General features: G+C 39.9%; 1 non-coding gene across 1 annotated transcript; it reads left to right on the plus strand.

The window, feature by feature from the left end:
• The first annotated feature begins 263 nt into the window (after positions 1-263).
• On the plus strand, positions 264-372 carry LOC144706244 (small nucleolar RNA R71). The gene has a single exon (XR_013582212.1). It is a non-coding gene; the product is annotated as a small nucleolar RNA R71 (small nucleolar RNA).
• Positions 373-8,273: the final 7,901 nt, after the last annotated feature.

The raw sequence follows: 8,273 nt of genomic DNA on the forward strand, positions 1-8,273 counted from the left end.
TCTGGTTAGTCTCCTTGAGGCCTGCATGCAGCTCCACATCCTTAGCATTGACCTGCAACACTCCTGCCCTCTTTGGCTGCACATTTCTCCCATTTTGATTTGCTCCAATCTCCTGCAAATTAGTCACTGCAACTCTCTCCAAAATATCAAAAACCTCATCTTCATATGCGGTATAGAAGGTTCCACCGGTGGCTAAGTTCACCTTATTTTCCATGAAATCTGACAGAGATTCATAAAAAATTTGGGCCAGTTGACAGTTTTCAATTCCATGATGAGGACATTTCCTCATCAGGTCATTGAATCTCTCCCAGGCTTCACTAAAAGCTTCGCCTTCGTGGGGGTGGAAATTGTGGATTTCTCTTCTATAAAAATGTGTTTTAGAGAGAGGGTAAAATTTCTGCAGAAACTTCCCCTGCATCTCATCCCAAGAGTTGAAGGTGATTCCTAAATTACGATACCAAGAAAAAGCTTTATCTTTTAGAGTTAGAGGAAAATACTTCATTTTTAAAATCTCTGTAGATAATCCTGGCACATTTTGTGAAGAACACCTAATATGGAAATCATCTAAAAATTCTAGGGGGTTTTGTGCGGAATGTCCATTAAATTCAGGTAGAGACTGTATTAATGCATTGCCATACCTGAACATTATACCCTCACCTATATGTAGGTTCACATCTGTTTGCCTCAAACTTCCTAAGGGTGTTGATCTGTCCACCATGGTTCGTCTTCTGTCATGCTGTTGACGTCCTTCTTCTGCCATGTTTGGCTGCTGATTATCCTGTTGGGTGACTGTAGATTCTGGAGTGGAGTCTCTTGCACACGTAGCGCTCTCTACAACTCTCCCACCAGCTTTGGATCTTGTCACTACCATAGACTTCAAAAGACTGTTAGAAACGCAATAAGCTGAGGAATTTTAATCTTGAAGCTTTAGGAAAAAGAATAAATAACAACTAAAAAGAAAGTAAAATCACTACTGTAATACCGTGCTCCCCGACAACGACGCCAGTTGATAGTCTCTAATTATCGGGTGTTTATTACTAAATAATCGTGTGAGTAATTGAGATATTCAACAATCAAGTTAACCTCACAGCCTTAGGGCGAGTAAGGTGTCAAACCACAGGTAGCAGGTAATCAGGTAATGTTCCTCTTTCAATTTTAATTTATGTTGTCAAATTCAGACAATGTATTCTATCAATCAAATCAAAGATCTAAGTAATATGATTCTATAGCAAGGTGTCTGTAGAATCTCATTTTAGTTCAGTCAGAAGCTTATATAGGAATAATCAAGAAGTGAGTAGAATGATCTTCAATAGATAAATTTAAAGAATTTCTTCAGAAGATTAGATTTACAAAATCTAATATTCAGAAGGAACGTTTAAGTTCTCAGCTCAGTTACAGGCCTGCACCTGTAACGTTGAGCAAGAGCAATTCTCTGCGCACGGCTTGGCTCCGCGCGGCAATTCTGTACGCATGGCTCGGCTGCACGCGGGAGTTCTCTGCGCGTGGCTTGGCTATGCGCGGCGATTCATTGCGCGCAGCTTGGCTGCACGCGGCGATTCTCTGCACGCGGCTTGGCTGCGCGCAGGAAATCTCAGCGCGTGGCATTGGGCTGCGGGCGGCTTCTGCGCGCGCCTTCTACGCGCGCCTTCTGCGCGGCTTTGCTGCGCGCGGGGCTGCGCTCTGCTCCTGCGCGCGGGGCTGTGCACGGCATTGCTGGGCGCGGCTTCAGCGCGCAACGTTGCTGCTCGCTGAACTTCCTTCTCATGATGGATAGGAACTCTGTAGAATTGAATGAAAATGTAGATGGAAAACAAGCACGATTCTGAACAATTTGAAATGTCAAATTACCTAAAATGTATGAATGATCTTGGTGGGAAATGTGGAAAAGTCTGGCAATGCTTTCCAACCCAACCTAGATTGTCTTAGGGGGAGGATTACACAAATCTGAAGCTACAGAATTACACATACCTCGTGTCACAACCCTTTCGGCGAGGATGCGATCTTCTTGCTCCAGCTATTCCTCAACTTGCTTCTTCTCCCCAACTCCAATGCTCATCAGCTCTTGGAGGGTCTGCAGAACTCTCTTCTTCCAAGCCCTAGCCTGTTTTGGCAGAAATTCCACACAACCCCAAAATGATCTTTCAAGAGACTATTTATAGGTTTCTCTTTCTTGTGCTTCTTGGAGCTCTTTTTTTAGGGCCTTTTTCTTGTAAATTTTGCAAGCCTCTCTTGGTCAGATTCCTTCTTCCCTGTGTTTTCTCCACGTCTATGCTTATAAAAACATGGAAAAGTGAGATCTAATCACTCGATTCTCTGAATCAAGTGGGGTTAGTAAGTTCTGAAATAATGCACGAAAACAATGACGAACATGGACTAAATGTAAGCAAATGACACTTTGATGCTCGGTAAATCTTTGATTATTTTATGACATAATTAGAGTCATCAGCCCACAGATCACAGCCCAGTCATTCAGTGCAAACAATGTTGCAACCATAGACAAGATGCCCACGGGCACAGTCGAGGCCATAGGTGACATGATCGAGACTAACAAGCCAAGGCTTAAATAGCATTCAGGCAGCGTGAACTAGGGGCAATGCAGTAGGAGCCGATGGTAGTCGTGACTTAGGGCTGCTGACCGTGTGGGGAGGCCACAAAGGGGTGCAACAACGGGCCTGAGACTACTGCTGGAGCTGCCGAGGGCACGACCCAGCCCAGGGCATGCCAGAGAACTAGGGGAGCGTGCAGCAACGACCAAGAGGAACCGTGGTAGGGGTCCTCTTCACGGCAATGATGAGACACTATTTGTGCGGGATGACATCAGAACACGTAGTGAGGGCACTAGAAGTATCAGATGATCATGAAAGAGATGTCGAGAATGGTGGATATGTAGAGAATGCCACTGGTGGCACGAGAATGATACAAGCAATCCAGGCTTGCACCGTTGATGGTGCCAAAGGAGCAGGCTGGGGTGTGTGGGGATGGGAGGTGTTGGGGAGGAGATGCGGCAGTAGCTTTGTAGCGTAACGCTTGTTGCAACAGTAGCTTTTTAGGCAACGACGACGCTTGTTGGGAGTCTAGAGAAGAAACATCGGTTGAACTAATCCCCCTGCAAATTTAACCTACAAATTCAAACGGTTCCTCTCCTTGGGGTGGGGTGGGGGGGAGGGAGAAAATGGAGACCCTACTTGTACAACACTCAGTTTTTTCTACTAACAAATCTCTAAATTCATACTTTCATCCCCTGCCCCATTTATAGTAGAGTGGGGGATGTGGTTGGCCTAATAGGCCACCTTAGATAATATATAATAACAAGGATTCTCAACTACGAACTAAACAAGAAACTAATGAAAACAAACGAACATGGGGCGCCTGTATACAGGGGGGCCTCCAAAAATTCAAAGGAAATGACACGTATGAGAGATAAACAATGCTAGGATGCTGTCGTGAAACCTGATATTAGAAGTTTGAGTTCTTCACGTCGGCTCAGTCTCCTTGTCGCACCTGTTGACCGGCTTGTGCTTTCCTGATGGTCCTCCATCATAAGATCTCTTGGATGATGGCTGGTGCCTCCACTTGGCACTTCATAAACCGATTTTTTCCATATCCTTGTTTTTGTTTATTTCATAAATTATGATTGCATCCCTACAAAAGTAGACTTGCATATTAGAGAGAAAAATTAATCAAATTAAATTTACAATATTATAGGCATATTTTCACCAATAATTAATGGCGCTATAAATTATACAAAAATTGCATTATATTAGGCCATTTAGTACACCAAATGAATATCCTACTAAAAAACAAAGATAATCCTTTATAGCCTCAAGGGCTCAATCACAATGAATGATACATAGTAGGACTACTGATCTGGGTATTGACATGGCTAGGGGGGTGCACGAATACTTATTGATGGGTATAGGTGAGATTGAATTGCAGCCATTGTGCCCTCTTTGAAGGGTTTTGGATATCATTGGGTAGATCCATCGATCTCTGACATTGGCCACCACCTACGTCGGCGAAATAGTAGTTTTCAAATGGGGGGGGGACTGCTTAGGCAAATCTTATGGCCCTTGGAATACCTCTATTGGCAGAACACTTCATATTCATTCATTGGGTAGATAGCTTCATCCAACCCAGCCCTAGTACAATTCTTGTTCAATCCATAAAAAAACGAGTTTACGAGCGGGAGCGATTTATGAGCAGAAGCTACTTTAGGTGCGAGTTTAGGAGCAGAAGCGAGTTTACGAGCGCTTAGGCTTTGAAGCTGTAGAGCAGAGGAGACGGTTAGGATAACGAACTTGAAACGCGGGATCCATCGATCTCTGACATTGGCCACCACCTACGTCGGCGAAATAGTAGTTTTCAAATGGGGGGGGGGACTGCTTAGGCAAATCTTATGGCCCTTGGAAGACCTCTATTGGCAGAACACTTCATATTCATTCATTAGAGGCCCCCACAATGTTCCAAAAGGCGCATACAATGGCTTGTTTGGTGTTTCTAACTTAGATCCAATGTGGTAATGTGAATCCAATCAGACTTGGCCTGTCAACTTAGAGTCTATGAAAAATCCTCTCAGACTTGAATCACTCAAGAAAGCACCGGCTGAGCTCCATAGTGCCAAGAAATGTTCCAGCACAGAGGAAGAGAAGTCAATGTAGACACCAACATGAGGGGCGGTAGTCGACACCCCCATCCTCAGCTCTCTAGAATTAGGGTGTTTCAAGCGCATTTGTGAAATTTATCTGGAAGAAAATGAGTTTACCAACATATCTTAATACATGAATTCCACTGCAATGCAGCCTGAGGTGGAATTTCATTTTATTTTAAAACATCAGCGTCATTGGGGTATTTTCACAAACACCTACTCGTTATCAAGAGTTCTCCCTCGATTTTGTCCCATTTTTGGATCAATTGCTTTTGAAAATATATTAAAATACCTATTAAATCTATCTATCTAAACATAAATATTAAAATATATCTATCGACATTAAACAATAACAATAGACACTTCAATTCATTGTCCCATCTATCTCTCTTAAGCTATGACGATTTAAACATCTTTCTAACTTCATTAATCTATATCTAGTTAATAAATATTTTCTGTATATTGTAAATCTTATCTCCTTCTTATGATACCTCACTAAAAAAAAATTCATATTCTCTAGCTCCCTACACAATTATCCTTCTTCAGTATTATGTAATGCTTCATTTCTTCCATATCACCTACTACTCAATCAAATAAATAATATTGCAACAGTATTATCTAATCATAATTTTACAAATTCAAACTAAAATTCATTCTCAATTTATGAGTTATTCTCTTCATCATTGCTATCCTCTCTAGTAGCGCACACGACCATGCCCATCATCATACGTAGTACCTCCACCGTTGGAGATCACCCCTATCATGACATGCCACCATCGTCAACCTCGGACTCGACATTTCTGTTTCATTTATAATTTGAATTGCTTTCTGAAATTCATTTCAATTTTCTAGTTATTTATAGTTCGTTTGAATTTTCCTCAAGGCATATAGATAGCCTAATGCTGTAATGGATCATTGGTGATTTCTTTAAAATTGAATATTTATTTTTAAAGATGCCCTAATCCCCTTTCTTTGCAGCCATTATTTTGACAAAGGATTCTTTATATTACATTATGACTTTAGAGATAATGGGGAGATGTGTAAATTACTTCCCATAGTACCCTTAGAGGGCATTTAACTTTGCGTGATGACTTCAGACAAGTTGATGCAAGCTGGCAAGTTAACGCTTGTGATTGGCTGTCGGCAATCGTTGCTGCAACTAAAAGTTATATTTGTTATCTGTATTTGAGTTTTTGATCCAGAGATATCGGTAAAGATTGAGCCACTTATGACGGATTTCTCCTATAAGGAAGGATCATATGTACTCGCCATCAGGGATTGGAGTTACCAGACCCATTTTGAAATATTGAAATAGTAAAGGGCAAGATTGATGCGCCTTCCCAACCTGTCATGTTTTATTGGGCTGTTATCTTACATTTCCTCTTTCTCCTTATTTTCAACAGTTTCTCATTAAAGCAGTATACCATGCTCGCCTGGTTCTCATAATCTTCTCTCTATTTTTATCACTCTAGCTCACTATCCCTCACTCTCTCTTTGTTTCTCACTCTCTATCATTTTTTTCATCTTTCTCATACATAGTTTCTATCAAACACTCACTCTCTCCTTCTTTCTTCCTCCCTCTCTCGCTCCCTCTCTCCCTGTCTCCCTCTCCCTCTTTATTTCTCTCTCTCTCTCTCACACTATATCTCTATTTATTACAGTAGTAAAGGATTGTTCAGTATTAATTGTCTCTCCATTCCCAGAGTTCTCTCCCTATAAAATCTCTAGTGGGCTACTTAATGTTCTCTTCTTTACCTTGCTTGGTCATCAGTCGCTCATTTATCGATATATTAATAAATATATTTTCCATAGTAAGGCATTATTCGTAAAGAGTTCTGGAATACTGGTTCTCACTTTGCCGCCCCACTAGTATCTTACCTATTTTGGTATTTCTTCTAAGGCCACCACCCGGGTGCTCCTTACTTTAGTACCATCATCCTTTTTCATCATCTGCATTTTGTGACTTCCATATTTTTCCGATCCACACTGAATTCTTGTCTTTTATTACGGCCACGTGAATTAATTCTTGCTTGCCTTAACAAAGTCTAGAACTTCTTAACCATGCTTTTACTTTGTGTACTTAATTCTAGTAGCACTTGACTTTCGATTGTTTAAATCTATCAGCTTGTAGTAATCATTTATTCCTGAGGCTTCTCAATCATATAAAATATACCCATATAAGCAATGTAGAGAGACATATTTTACCATGTGAGTTCATAATAGTTAAATTTTAAATAATCTTCATTTGGATGCTGTTATGATGATGATTGTGTGGTTCCAATGGGATCATCTGTCATCGGTATTTAATATGATAAACCAAGAAATACGATGCGTTTAAGTCCTTTAAATTGGCTTGCGTAGTGGAACATCATGTAAGAGTTCTCTGATTATTTCTGAGTTCAGGGATACTTATTCAGATGAATGATTCAGTTTTGTTAGATACCCACCAACTACGTTATCCTAGGAGCATCAAGCAAATGTTATACAAGGTGTACATTGTACGTGCTTAAAGAGACGATTCTTCCTATCTTATCAAGCATGTAATGTCGTTTCCCACCCCACAAGCTAGAAACTCAACCTTTTGGTTGGTCTGAATTAACTTCTCATTAGGTTATTGATATGATGATATAGTTATTTAATTTAGAAAGCCAATAAATATTATTAGGCCACTTGAGTTGTCAACTAGACTGGTACATATCCCCAGACAGTCACATGCTAATGGTAGTTTGGAGGTCAGATTATATACTCAAAGTTTTAGGGTTTGTGATAAAAATGGACAGTATAAAAAGGGGAAGCCTTGAAAAAAAACCAGCCCAGACAAAATTTTTCATCCCTTCTCCACTTGGCTTCCCTCCCTTTTTTATGCAATCAGGATGCTCTTTGCATGCAAAGCAGGATGGAGCATGAACATGGCTTGTCTTCATGAAGGATAAGTTTCAACATCCCAAAAACGGCATGGGCAAATCTGGAGGCTACGCACTTGAGCCGTTAAACACATCTCGCTAACGTAGCCAATAAATCACACATTATATGCAATTTAATCAATAGGTTTTTTAACGCAACTTGGAGTTTCTTCAGATTCTTCTATTGCATGAGTGGTTTTGATTAGACCCAAGCCAATGCCTTAGAACCAAAATTAGTCATAGCCTGAGGGTGAGAGAAACAAACTAAGACCTCCAAAAAATTTAATCTATTTTAAATTATTTAAATGATAAGTGTCCACCATTTTCACATAAAATTTTGTTATTGATCAATGTGTAGGATCAACTTCTCATAAATTTACATGTTTCCTTGAAGGATCTAAGGTTTCAATGAAGTCTATTATTACATTCACCAAAATCTTTTGAAAAAAACATATACATTATTAATATTTATTTTAAAAACCAACATAAAATTGTATTTAAAAGAAGCCTAATTGATTATATTTAAAATTAAAAATGATTCGCATTTTCATGGCCCTACAGTTCATCAGAATTTTATGAAGCACATGTTCTCTCTATAATTATAATTAGTCCCATGGATGATGAAGTTAATGTAGTTTACTAAGTTCATGTTATGATTTTAGTGAGTCCAATAAAATTAATAAAGATTGGAATCCAAAAAGAATTTGACTAGGTAGTTATGATTT

Source organism: Wolffia australiana, chromosome 7 (genome assembly GCF_029677425.1).
Source record: "Wolffia australiana isolate 7733 chromosome 7, ASM2967742v1".
Classification (NCBI taxonomy): Eukaryota; Viridiplantae; Streptophyta; class Magnoliopsida; order Alismatales; family Araceae; genus Wolffia; species Wolffia australiana.